Raw genomic sequence first — 15,583 nt, forward strand, 5'->3', positions numbered from 1 at the left:
TATATCTAATAATGTATTCTAGTACAACTGAATTCGCTAAATAAAGGTAAGTATTTATGAATGATGCAGAGAATAAGGATAGAGGGACAAAAAACATGGACAGAGAATGAAAGAAAGAGATAAAATAAGAGAGTATTAAAAATTACATATTGTATTCCTGAAAAAAAGCACTGATGAAAGAAAATTTGAAAAAATTAATGAGCTAGAGATTGGCCATTTGACAATTTCTTAACCCGTTTAGTTTGTGTTATAAGCTTACCTAAATTTTTTGGCACAGGATAATTTAGATAATTTAGGAGAAGGATAAGTTAGATAATTTTTTTAATGGATAAATTATATGCAGAAAAGAATTACATCCATTTTTTCAAGTTGTCCATATATTCACCTAGTAAATTTTCCCTTTCAGCTCATTTTGTCCCTTGACTTTCACCTTCTGTACAAAACAGGCTTATTGTCACACCTCTACTTATTAGATATCTGATTTGAAATCTCTAAGATCTGCTTTTAAGACAGTGAAAATTCCTTAAGTTAAAACCTTTATATTTTATCATTGAACAAAGTAATGACCTGCTTTTTATTCTACTAATGACTCAAATTTATTAATATTTTATATTATATGAGACGATAATTTTATCCTCTTGGTATTAATTATTGGCTAAAATACATTTAACTCACGAAGAAGCAGGTACAAGAAAATTTTCATATATTTGAAGATATGTCTGTGTATGGAATTTTTAAAAATTTATGGAATTATTTCTAATTTTTTAAAAAATGTAAAGAAATAAATAATAAAGTATGAGATAGAAAGCAAATTTGTGATGGGGATCAAAAATTAGCATTCTATTAGTGAAAGTATTTTTTTCTCTAAATTCTTAATAAAATGATTAAATTTCTTACAGCAGGAGAAACAGAAAGATATACATTAAACAGGGAAAAAAAGAGACTCTTGCATTATTTGGGTCCCTGCAAAGGGAGAACCTGTGGGGACAGTCCATTTGTATAATCACTTTTTCTGGAGCAAATATGAGCACTGTAAACAAAAGGCCCTGCTAATGTAAATAAAGCATTGCAGACAGGTGATGGCAGACACTCAACTCCATTGTAAGCAGGAAAGTGTTTTGTTCACCTCTTATTATCATTTCCTGTTAAAGGAGACTTAGACTCTCATGTGAGCCTTTTTGGCAAAATGCTACAAAAAGTATTATTATAATCAGAAATCTGGAGGTATTAAGTCAAGGGCTGAATACATACCGACTAGGGAAAAGCACACAAAAAACTTGGAAGCAACAAAGACATTAGAAAAAGGCAGAATAAGGTGGATAGCATCTTTCAAAAAGAGCAACTTTCTCTGTTCCTAGTCGATGCTTTGTACTTCTCAGTAAATGACTATAGATTATCATTTACTTTAAACATATTTTTTTCATTTCCTAAGATTGACCTCGTTGGAGGCTTTAATGTTAAATTATTGGAAGTTAGTTCAAATATTATAATTCAACTTGAAGAAACAGCAAGGCAACAGGAAAAGCAGCAAAGGTGTATTCAGCTGTTAGATTAGGCAGGTGGGACATTTTAAGTTTGAAAGCTAGTTACTAAATTTTAAGGAAGATTATTCTTCTTTTCCAAGGAAGTCAAATAATAACTATCTTTTAGTAAGAAACCCAGTCTCATTTGGTTAACAATAACATAATTTAAAAGCATTTTATTTTTGTGTACCACTGAATTTCAGGAGCCAGCATTACTAACAACTTCAGAAACCCAATGCAATAGACATACATGTATGTCACTCCTGTCTCCCATTTACCAGCTGCACCCTGGAAAATATAAAATGCACTTAAAATGTAATCTTGAGAATAGGAAGCATGAGTTTCTTTCAACATTGTCCCCATTGAGACCACAAATATTACTTGAAGCAAATAAAACCCATAATGAAAATTTTGGTATATAGTATCTCTACTTCCTCCATTTCCAACTTAATAATCCCAAGAACACATTCCTTAGTCTGAATTGTTCTTGGCATGAGCAATCAAATATTTTGCACTAATATCTTCCTGCTCTCTTTTTAAGATCATAGCACTGCAGTCTCCATTTCCTTCATGGGCCACTAAGCTGCTATTTCACCCTCATTTCAGTTCTCTCATACACAGGCTATTTGATCTTTTAGAAAGTCCTATTTCTTATTGCCTAGTCAATCTACCTGTTCACTCAGCTCACTTTTCTTCTTCCACATGATCTTACCTAATTTATTTAAATATACTTATGATTCTATGCTTTTAAATTGAGCTACATGTCTAATTCATCAATATACCTGATTTTGAATATATATCCATATGTCACTTTTGTTTATAAGTTTCTCTTGCAAGTTCATGATTATCTGTGCATGGAACTATATAGTTAACTGAATACAGGCTTCCTTTCTTTGTATGTACATGTATGCATAATTATTTACTAATGGTTGTGGGTGAATGAATAAAAGAATGTAGACATGAGAATATATGTGAAAGTGGAGAGCTGGAAAGTTACCATGTTTGCCATGATTCTATAAATCATGAATGCATGGTGGGTAAACAAGATAGATTATAAAAAATGAATTTGATCAGCTGTATGCAACTGCTGACATCCATAGGAGCTAGCTAGATGCAGGGCTTTGCTCATGAACCCAAATAAATATTTAACTGTAATCTCAATTTTTTCCTATGATTATTATTAAACTTGTATTTATATTTTGATATTCATGCAATGAATACTTCAGACTGTCTCCTAAATTTGTTCTCAAACATTTTTGCAAAAATTAGTAAAATAATGATTAGAAATCTTCTATAATAGAGGTTTGGTCTATTCTGCTACAAGAGCATAGGCACACACACACACACACACACACACACACACACACACATATATACACATACATACATACATATATACATTAATGTTTGATTAACAATATAAACATAAAATTACATTATTTGGTTTTTACTTTATCATTTTACCCCAGCAATTATGTATCTTTTTCTTTCCTTAGAGGAATCTGAACTGTTGGAACCTGTCTACCTATTTATCATATATTCTTATTGAATTAAGCAATCCTTAGGACAACTGTGATAAATGCATCTTGTTAAGAAAATAAATGAAGTAAATAAAAATAATGCAACAAAAATGATACTTAGAATCTGGATTTTACATCCTAAAATGTCATTGCTCATTTCCCCATTGTATCACAGGGGTCTCCAACCAGTGGGCAACGCTCCACACCATATGTGCACAAAAATAAGGCCCAGAGACAAAATGCAGATTAATTCTTATGAAATAGCAAATAAAGTATAAAACTCATAACTCTATTTTTTCCAACTAGAATCCAGTTCATTTGTATTTTGGAACAATTGATTTTTTTTTTAATTTTACTTTACAATATTGTATTGGTTTTGCCATACATCAACATGAATCCACCATGGGTGTACATGTGTTCCCAATCCTGAAGCCCCCTCCCACCTCTCTCCCATTATCATCTCTCTGGGTCATCCCAGTGGACCAGCCCCAAGCATCCTGTATACTGCATGGAACCTAGACTGGCGATTCATTTCTTACATGATAGTATACATGTTTCAATGCCATTCTCCCAAATCATCCCACCCTCTCCCTCTCCCACAGGGTCCAAAAGTCTGTTCTATACATCTGTGTCTCTTTTGATGTCTCGCATACAGGGTTATTATTACCATCTTTCTAAATTCCATATATATGCATTAGTATACTGTATTGGTATTTTCCTTTCTGGCTTACTTCACTCTGTATAATCAGCTCCAGTGTCATCCACTTCATTAGAACTGATTCAAATGTATTCTTTTTAATGGCTGAGTAATACTCCATTGTGTATATGTACCACAGCTTTCTTATCCAATCATCTGCTGATCCCTATCAAGCTACCAGCAGTATTTTTCACAGAGCTAGAACAAATAATTTCACAGTTTGTATGAAAATACAAAAAACCTCGAATAGCCAAAGCAATCTTGAGAAAGAAGAATGGAACTGGAGGAATCAACCTGCCTGACTTCAGGCTCTACTACAAAGCCACAGTCATCAAAACAGTATGGTACTGGCACAAAGGCAGAAATATAGATCAATGGAACAAAATAGAAAGCCCAGAGATAAACCCACACACCTATGGACACCTTATCTTTGACAAAGGAAGCAAGAATATACAGTGGAGAAGACAATCTCTTTAACAAGTGATGCTGGGAAAACTGGTCAACCACTTGTAAAAGAATGAAACTAGAACACTTTCTAACACCATACACAAAAATAAACTCAAATTGGATTAAAGATCTAAATGTAAGACCAGAAACTATAAAACTCCTAGAGGAGAACATAGGCAAAACACTCTCCGACATAAATCACAGCAGGATCCTCTATGACCCACCTCCCAGAATATTGGAAATAAAAGCAAAAATAAACAAATGGGCTCTAATTAAAAATAAAAGCTCTGCACAACAAAGGAAACTATAAGCACAATGGGAGAAAATAATAGCAAATGAAGCAACTGACAAACAACTAATCTCAAAAATATACCAGCAACTTATGCAGCTCAATTCCAGAAAAATAAATGACCCAATCAAAAAATGGACAAAAGAACTAAATAAACATTTCTCCAAGGAAGACATACAGATGGCTAACAAACACATGAAAAGATGCTCAACATCACTCATTATCAGAGAAATGCAAATCAAGACCACAATGAAGTACCATTTCACTTGTCAGAATGGCTGCAATCCAAAAGTCTACAAGTAATAAATGCTGCAGAGGGTGTGGAGAAAAGGGAACCCTCTTACACTGTTGGTGGGAATGCAAACTTGTACAGCCACTATGGAGAACAGTGTGGAGATTCCTTAAAAAACTGGAAATAGAACTGCCTTGTGACCCAGCAATCCCACTGCTGGGCATACACACCAAGGAAACCATAGTTGAAAGAGACACATGTACCCCAATGTTCATCACAGCACTGTTTCTAATAGCCAGCACATGGAAGGAATAATTGATTTTAAAGCCACTTAATCTGAAACAATGTTAAAAGAGTTAAGTAAAAGAAATCTCGGCTATAAATTTTAAAATCCTATTGTGTTAAGAAGAAATATAAACATTTGTAAAAATATCCACATTCACCCTAATTATAGAAGAGAAATATGTATTCTACGCCATCAGACAAGCTTTGCAAAAGTCAAAATAAATTTGGTTACTTTGAAGCACTGTAAGTTAAGTCTCTGGAAGACTACATCCATGTCCCAATACTCCATGTTATTGTTCAGTCACTTAGTCATATCTGACTCTTTGTGACCCCATGGACTGCAGCACACCAGGCTTCCCTGTGCTTCACCTTCTTCTGGGGTTTGCTGACTCATGTCAATTGAGTCAGTGATGTATCCAACCATCGCATCATCTGTCTCCCCCTTCTCCTCCCACCTTCAATCTTTCCTGGCATCAGGATCCTTTCTAATGAGTAGACACTTTGTATCAGTTGGCCGAAGTACTGGAACCTCAGCTTCAGCCTCAGTCCTCCCAATGAATATTCAGGGTTGATTTCCTTTGGGATTTGATTGGTTTGATCTCCTTGCTGTCCAAGGGACTTTCAAGAGTCTTTTCTAGCACCACTATTTGAAGGCATCAATTCTTCGGTGCTCAACCTTTTTTATTGCCCAGCTCTCACATCAATACATGACTACTGGAAAAACCATAGCTTTGACTATATGGACCTTTGTCGGAAAAGTAATGTCTCTGCTTTTTAATACGCTATCTAGGTTTGTCACAGCTTTTCTTCCAAAGAGCAAACATCTTTTAATTTCATAGCTGTAGTCACCATCCACAGTGATTTGGGACCCCAAAAAAATAGAATCTGTCACTGTTTCCACTGTTTCCACATCAATTTGCCATAAAGTGATGGCACCAGATGCCATGATTTTATTTTTTTGAATGTTGAGTTTTAAGCCAGCATTTTCGCTCTCCTCTTTCACTTTCATCAAGAGGCTCTTTAATTCCTCTTTGCTTTCTCCCATAAGGATGGTGTCATCTGCATATCTGAGGTTATTGATATTTCTACCAGCAATCTTGATTCCAGCTTGTGCTTCATCCAGCCTGGCACTGCACATAGTGTACTCTGGATATGAGTTAAATAAGCTGGGTGACAATGTATAGCCTTTATGTACTCCTCTCCCAATTTTGAATCAGTCCATTTTTCCATGTTGAGTTCTGACTATTGCTTCTTAACCTGCATTCAGGTTTCACAGGAGGCAGGTAAGGTTGTCTGGTATTCCCATTTCTTTAAGAATTTTCCAGGTGGTTTTGATCTATACAGTCAAAGGTTTTAGCATAGTCAATGAAGCAGAAGTAGATGGATGCCATAGTTATTCATTTCCAGCAAGGCAGTCATAAGAGTCTTCTCTTTGCCCACATATATGAAGGAAGATTCAGGTAGAGTCTTGTTGCAACATCTTTCAAATTATTAATATATAACATTAATGCTATTCCTTTTGGGGTTAACATCTATCTAGAGAGGAGAGACAAGAAGAACCACAATGTTTAGTCTTCTGTGCCACAAAAGACAATTTGATATTTGTACAAACTCATAGACACCTTGCTGAACTTAAATCCAAACTGAACTTGTCAATTTTAGTTCTTACAGAAGTTCATCATTTTCATCCTGGTGTTATGACTTCATATTAAAGGGCTATATTTTCACATCTGTCTCACCAGGGAATATCATCTTATAAAAAACTTGAAACTTTTATTCATCAAATATTGTCACAATATAAATCTTATTAATTCAGATAGGTTTTGCATTTGTTTCATGTCACTGTGATGTTTTTCTGGTCAGGGTAAGAATTGTTTGACTTTGGCAGAATTCTCTGCGACATCAATTGTGCTGCAAGAGCAATAATCTGTCTGTGAAATGTCAGGCTGATTCAAATATCATGGTAGATGTTTTCTGAGTGTGGAGATGAATTCCGTCTTTATGGAGGTTGCATTTTGACTTATAGGGTTGCACAGGCAAGCAAGTGGACATAAGTTTTAAACTAGAAATATGACTTAAAGGTGATTTACTGGGTTTTGATGTTTGAGCAGCCAGGATAAGCATGAAATATGAAGAAAGGATATGCAGTTTGTAGATCCTAATTTTTTTGATCCCATAATTTCAGTTCATTCTACTCATTGCAATCTAATTAGGAAGGACATATATTTACAAAAGCAACTTCAGTGTAGAGTGGAAATTGCTCCAACAGAGATATGTGTGAGGTGCTAAAGGAGCAGAAAAGATGTGTAATTTGTACTCTTAATAAGAAAGGACCTAATTCGTATTTGAGCCCAGTGTTGAAGGATTCCCCAGTCTGATTCAATGAGGCTTTACAATCAACCACTTCACAGTTGTGTGTGTATCTACACACACACACAAACATACATATATTGCAGGACTCAAGTGAGGCACAATATATTGAAACCTCTTCTTAGTAGCAAATTATCAGAATATACAATCACCAAATATGAACAATCATTAGAAATGACAAACAGAAAAGTAAAAAATTTGAAAAAATAGACTTTGAAACTTTCTAGTGAAACTGGGAAAATAATCCAACATGAAAATGTACTTTTTGCCACCAAAGGAAGATATATCTATACTATTATTATGTGGCTGTGAAATTTCCAGGATGATTCAAGGCACTATGGTAGGAATAATTTTGCTAGTAATATGTAGTTGTCACTAAGTATCAAATATTTTAAAATTTACAGTTTAAAATGTTTCATATGTCTATCTTTTATTTATTTGATCATCAGCTTGTAACCATCATGGACTTATGGAAATAATAGTAAAAGAACCAAGAAACTTCAGGTATATTATTGTGACACTTGGGCAGCCAGATAATATGCTTTAGTATTAATTTTCTCATCAGTTAATTGTGAATAACTTTTGCAAGTTAAGTGATAGGGATGTATTATAGTGCAATGAGATAATTATTAATGTAAACTTTAGAATATGCAAATACAAGGCATTGTACACTATAGATCAGAGATTGGGAACTCCTTATGGAAAGGTCAAATATGGAAATCCACATGATTCAAATATACATTATTATGGACATTTGAATAAGGTAAAATAAATAATCTTATCATATTAAAAACTTTGAATAAAAATGGCTTTTATGTTCTGAGAAGTAGAATAATGTATATGTTTCAGGAATTCTACATGCTTACTTTAATTCATCCTCACTAAACCAGCAAGATAGAGGTGTGTGTTTCTGAGGAAGATACTACAGGACTGAGAATTTAAGTAACTGACTTAAAGTCTCATAAGGAGTTATAGAGTGAGATATCCATAATCTTTACCCTAGTATTTTATAATAAAGAATAGAGAAAACGAGATTAGAATCACCTAAGAACGTTTTTCAGTCTTGGGCTGCTTATTTGATACAGGAAGTAAGGTGGGTTTAGATTGATAATTTTCCCCAGTTGTTTGTAATATAGTCACTATCATTCTTCTGTAACTGCAATGTAACTTTAAAAGGACAGTAGCAATACATATAGCTTCATTATTACTAAAAAACTATAAAGCAATGCTTCAGAAAGTGATAGATCAAAGTCAAAATATTCTTTAATGGATACGTCTTATATGTTTTTGCACACTGTGTGTTAAATGCAGCAGTCATGCAGGGTTTACTTGGTCTTAAGTGTGGATTTGAGAAATACAGGAGGACACACACAATATAATAAAAGTCACATAATCTCTCCACATTAAAAATTCTATTAAGGAAAAAGTACAAATTTCCACTTTCCACACATCCAGTGCCAGTTTCCTGGGGGGAATTATGGGGAATTATTTGACATGCACTGTTTGGAAGACTCCTTTAACTCACGGTTTTATAAATTTAAATCAGAGATTTACTGACCCTACATCATAGAATAAGAACTATGAACCCATCACTTTTTTGAATTTAGGTGCATTCATTTTATTAGCAAAAATAAGATACGTTGGCTAAGTAATAATGAATACACAAAAATCCCATAGCTTAACACAACCTTTTTTTTTTCTTTTTTACTGAGGATTCTTGTTCTGCACATCCAGGCCAGTCTCCAAGGTTACTGCATTGCATATGTTAGTCCAAATTTCTCATGGCACAGCCATGCCAACACATTGCTGTATAGTCACTGCAACAGAAAAAGAAATACAACTCTTCATTTAAATCTTTCCACATGGACTCAGTGAACATGAATTTTAGCAAACTCTGGGAGACAGTGGAAGAGCACTGGTAGATAGACAGAGAAGCCTGGAGTGCTATAGTCCATGGCGTCATAAATAGTCAAACATAATTTAGCAATTTAACAACATGGATGTTACACTTGTCACTTCTATTCACATTTTTTTGGCCTAAGAATGATTTATAGCCACAATTAACCTCAAGATACCCTAGAAATAGCACCTTTTTTGATGCATATTTTGATTAAATAAAAAGACATTTGTGAATGGTTATAATGTTCATATTGTTCTTGTTGTTCAGTTGCTCAGTCGTGTCTGGCTTTTTGCGATACCATGGACTGCAGCATGCCGGCTTCCTTGCCCATCACCAACTCCAGGAGCTTGCTCAAACTCATGTCCATTGAGTCGGTGATGCCATCCAACCATCTCATCCTCTGCTGTCCCCTCTCCTCTTGCCTTCTATCTTTCCCAGCATCAGGGTTTTTTCCAATTTTAACATTAAATATTCCATATGTTAATAAAATTTTACATGAAAGAGAGGAATAATTCCAGTCTAGTGAAATCAGAACAGTTTTTAATGTATTTGATTCTGAATCCTACTATTTCTACATTGCCCAGGAATGTCTGTTTTTTATTTGCTTGTTTTGATGTCTTAACTTTGCTTTTTTTCTCTTACAGCAGGAGATTTCTTTTTAATTTTAACTACCATGTGTCACAAATTCTTAGTTTTCATTTGTGTACTTGACACTTATGCCAATACTTATGGATCATATCAAAATTGTACTATAAAGGAAATATTCAGTGGTGTGTTAGAGTCACATTTTTCTGTTTTCTGAATTGAGAACTTCTCATTACTGATCAGTAATATCACTCTGATGGTTTGATATCAGCTGCAGTGAGAGTTTCATAGTGTGGAAATCGACTGTTTATGTCTTTGTCTTATTTTCCTAGAGGGTTGAATGTTAATATACCAACATATCCTTAAGAGTATTGCCCCTTCCTATGGACTATGTAATATTGATGCAGAAGGAAAGGAAGAGTTTTAATCTTCAGCTGTAATACAGAGAACAAAGAACAGCAACAACAAAAATGTTCATAAGACTACAGGCCAAGAGGCAAGTCAGAAATGCATGTCCAATTATTGAAAAGGACAGATAGAGCTATTGGTGAAAGATATAGAAGAAATGGGAAGAGGCCCAGGGAATTTCTATGACACATGCTAGTGTCCTTGCTTTGGCTAGGTAAACCTCTTAAAGAAGTTTCATGTTAAGTAAAATAATATTTTTACTAACAGCATCAGTGTTTTGCTCACCTTATAATGGGTAAGTGTTGAACATTAAATAAGGTATCTTCTAATTCAATTTGAAAGTGAATAGTCCAAGTGAAAGTGGCTCAGTCATATCTGACTCTTTGCAACTCCATGAACTATACAGTTCATGGATTTCTCCAGTATTGGAGTGGGTGGCTGTTTCCTTCTCAAGGAGATCTTCCCAACCCAGACAACAAACTCAGATCTCCTGGATTACAGGCAGATTCTTTACCAGCTGAGCCACCAGAGAACCCCAAGAATAGTGGAGTGAGTATCCTATCCCTTCTTCAGAGGATTTTCCCAACCCAGGAATCAAACCAGGGTCTCCTATATTGCAGGCAGATTCTTTACCAGCTGAGCTACCAGACAAGGCCCTATAATTCAATTTATTAAGTAAATTCTACACTTAATATGGAGCAGGAAATGGTAACCCACTCCAGTATTCCTGCCTTGAAAATCCCAGGGACAGGAGAGCCTGGTGGGCTGCTGTCTGTGAGGTCGCACAGAGTCGGACACAACTGAAGCAACTTAGCAGCAGCAGCAGCACACTTAATAACCCCAGGTCAAATTAAATAAAAAAAGATCCCATGGCACATTTAGTATTACTGTCATAATCTCTGTAATATAATCTATTTACATATCTACCCTGCCAGATTCTGTTGGGGAGAGTGGGGATTGTGTCCTAGACAGCCATTTAAACACTGCTCCTGAAATGGAAACTGAAGCATCAGTTCAGTTCAGTTGCTCAGTTGTGTCTGACTCTTTGCAAACATGAATTACAGCACGCCAGGCTTCCCTGTCTGTCACCAACTCCCAGAGTTCACTCAAACTCACGTCCATTGAGTCTGTGATGCCATCCAGGCACTTCATCCTCTGTCATCCCCTTCTCCTCCAATACCCTCAATCCCTCCCAGAATCAGTCTTTTCCAATGAGTCAGCTCTTCGCAAGAGGTCGCCAGAGTACTGGAGTTTCAGCTTTAGCATCATTCCTTCCAAAGAACACCCAGGACTGATCTCCTTTAGAATGGACTGGTTGGATCTCCTTGCAGTCCAAGGGACTCTCAAGAGTCTTCTCCAACACCACAGATCAAAAGGATCAATTCTTTGACACTCAGCTTTCTTCACAGTCCAACTCTCACATCCATACATGACTACTGGAAAAACCATAACCAAAGCCTTTGACTGTGTGGATCACAATAAACTGTGGAAAATTCTGAAAGAGATGGGAATACCAGACCACCTGACCCACCTCTTGAGAAACCTGTATGCAGTTCAGGAAGCAACAGTTAGAACTGGACATGGAACAACAGACTGGTTCCAAATAGGAAAAGGAGTATGTCAAGGTTGTATATTGTTACCCTGATTATTTAACTTATATTCAGAGTACATCATGAGAAACTCTGGGCTGGAAGAAGCACAAGCTGGAGTCAAGATTGCAGAGAGAATTATCAATCACTTCAGTTATGCAGATGACACCACCCTTATGGCAGAAAGTGAAGAGGATCTAAAAAGCCTCTTGATGAAAGTGAAAGAGGAGAGTGAAAAAGTTGGCTTAAAGCTCAACATTCAGAAAATGAAGATCACGGCATGTGGTCCCATCACTACATGGGAAATAGATGGGGAAACAGTGGAAACAGTGTCAGACTTTATTTTTTGGGGCCAAAACCACTGCAGATGGTGACTGCAGCCATGAAACTAAAAGACACTTACTTCTTGGAAGGAAAGTTATGAGCAACCTAGATAGCATATTCAAAAGCAGAGACATTACTTTGCCAACAAAGGTCCGTCTAGTCAAGGCTATGGTTTTTCCAGTGGTTATGTATGGATGTGAGAGCTGGACTGTGAAGAAAGCTGAGCACCCAAGAACTGATGCTTTTGAACTGTGGTGTTGAAGAGGACTCCTGAGAGTTCCTTGGACTGCAAGGAGATCCAACTAGTCCACGCTAAAGGAGATCAGTCCTGGGTGTTCTTTGGGAGGAATGATGCTAAAGCTGAGACTCCAGTAGTTTGGCCACTCCATGTAAGTGTTGACTCATTGGAAAAGACTCTGATGCTGGGAGGTATTGGGGGCAGGAAGAGAAGGGGACGACCCAGGATGAGATGGCTGGATAGCATCACTGACTCAATGGACATAAGTTTGAGTGAACTCTGGGGGTTGGTGATGGACAGGGAGGCCTGGCGTGCTGTGATTCATGGGATCGCAAAGAGTCAGACATGACTGAGCGACTGAACTGAACTGAACTGAACTGACTAGATGGACATTTTTTGGCAAAGTAATGTCTCTGCTTTTGAATATGCTATCTAGGCTGGTCATAACTTTCCTTCCAAAGAGTAAGCATCATTTAATTTCGTGGCTCCAATCACTAACTGAAGCATAGAAGGCACTTAATAAAACTGTTAAATTGACCTAAATTTAAAATTCTTTTATAGTTGCAGCATGTCAGAATGTATCCCAGTTTATCTATAGATATTGCTGGATGAAACCCACAAAAGTTTTAGAAAGATAAATACTTGTATGAAAGGCTGTTGAGAGTCTTGGTTAAACCTCAATCTGAGACTTCTATTTGGAAAAGCATTTTAACTCTCATTGGGATTTTATTTTATTTAGATTACAATATCCACTAGAAGATATCAATTTGCAGGGTAATTTATGTTCCTAGGAAAGATTACAGGGTTTAATATTAATACAGATGTCAGGATTTCCACAAGATTGTTGAATAAAGAGATATAGTCTCTGTCATCAAAGTGGTGAACTAAGATTTCTTGTCTATTTTAGCTTTGTTGTTTAAAAAAATAGTATTTAGTGACACAAAATGCAATTTTAGCAGATAGGAAGAACAACTTATGTCATTTATAGTAGCTTTTGTTCAGATTAACTTGTAGGTCAAATTCTATTTACTATGGGCATCCATCGATCTCCCCTAGGTGAATTCCAGTTTCCTTGTGGAGTAGGAGACCATGGGTTATAGGAATTCTTGTTGTGTTTGTCTGTTATGACTGTTATTAGGGAAATTGTGGTCCTTCTGGAACAAATAGATGGTCAAGAGCTTGGGTACCAGATTTTCAGAGAAGCAAAAAAGACAAAATTGATATATAAGAACTCTACTATTGCATTAAGGATGCAGAAATCAGTCTCGTTGGGGTTATGAGCCATTGTAGGTAGCGAAGCAGGAATTCATAGGAGGGAAACAAAAGATCTGTTCTCCATTTTCTTTAATTTTATGATACAAACATTGTCAGTTTTGTTTGAAAAGTAAGCTAGACTGAAATATATGTGTAAATAAGACAGAGCAGGTAGCCATGGGGGCCTGCTCAAGTCCATATTCCCAAACTTACACATTTTAAGCAGTGTCATGATAAGAAGTATTCTGTACTTACATTCTCCCTGCATGACTTCTTTGCATATAATAAGCAAGTTTCTGATGATTACAGAGACACACATAGATTATAAGAAATTTTCTTAGAAAAGCATGTTTACTTAAAGGAGATATAGGACATTTTTGTCCTCCTTTCCTTTGAGCCCATAAAATTGTGTTAAATTGTCTTTGAAAATGGGGAGAAATAGTCCCATTACTAATGTACATATTTATATCATAAATCAGTAAGCATCCCAATTATACAGAAACTCAAATAAATGGTCAAAGCTTATTCTGAGAATCAGTAGCAGTTTGAACATTTCCATTGTAATCAGACTTTCTTTAATGTTCATAATAGTTTGTTTTAGGAATATTATTATTTTAATGCAAACAATATTATCTAATAAGAAATGGTTATATTTTAATGTTTATATATTTTTTGAATAATATAAAAGAAAGAAGATGAATTAAACAGCTCTTGCAGCGGAGCCCAAAAAGCAGAGATACACCAAGGTCTTGCAAACCTTTTGCTAAAGGAACACAGACTCTCAAGAAAATGAACTAAAGTAATTTGTATTGATATGTTCAGGATCCTTTTATCTAGGGGAAGGAATATAAGAGAGAAAGGAATTTTAAAAATTGAAGTCAACTAAAAAAACTCACCTTAAACACAAAGCTTAAAATTTCTCTTTCTTTATTAATATTTCAGTAGGTAATGTGTTAAATGGGTCAGACAGTAGCTTCAAGGACAAGTTCAAATTAAGCTGAGGTTTTTATCTTGAGTTCAGTTTCACTAATTATTTTAATAATTGAAGATGTTATCTAAAGCAAGTTGTAAATCAGCTAATTATTTACACTGTTTCTGTTTTCTATCAAATTATGCATTTCAATTGATGTAATAAATATTATCTTTAGGGAGATGCAGGTGTAATGTCTGTAAAATTAACTAGAACAAAGTCAATATCAGTATCAAATAAAACAGGTGTACAATTATAATGGTTAATTTGGAAACACAGTTTAGGTAGGATAGGTAACACATATATTTTCAAAATCTTCAGAAATAAAAGTATGGAAAATAATTTACTTTAAACTATAGCTAAATTCAGCTTTTCTAGACTCATGGCTATTTTTTATCTTTTCTTTTTCTCTGCCCCTTGGCTCTTCTTCCTGAAGTGTTTACGCACCTTTCTTTCTCTTATAGTCACCAATTCTTTTATCCGAGATTTCAAGCCCGGATAACCCAGTTTGTCTTGTGTAAGTGTTTACCATTGTAGACGTGGACACACTAGGGGAATAAACAAAGAAAGTTGTGTGTGTGCATGTGTTTCTGTGAGAGGCAGAAGAGAGGTAAGAGAGAGGGAAAGAAAGGAGGAAAGAGGCAGAGATGCCAAGTTTTATTTTTTGGTAGGAGAGGGGAAGCTAAACAGAAGAAAGGAAATGTAAAAAACTATATCTATGGGTATGGCATTGCTGAAAGCTTCAGAAAAAATTATGACAGGATGTGAACACTATCTTAACATACTGATAAGAGTAAGCTTTTGAAAACTCCTCCTTCTCTTTAAACATAAGGCCTAGGAATATATTGGAACTGCAGAGACAAATTAATAGAATATCATCTTGATATTAGAAAAGAAAAAATAAAGATGCATTTTATTTCACAGGTTTGGTATTAAGTCTTTGGGGTCCATT

The sequence above is a fragment of the Capricornis sumatraensis genome, chromosome 2 (assembly GCF_032405125.1).
Source record: "Capricornis sumatraensis isolate serow.1 chromosome 2, serow.2, whole genome shotgun sequence".
NCBI lineage: Eukaryota > Metazoa > Chordata > Mammalia > Artiodactyla > Bovidae > Capricornis > Capricornis sumatraensis.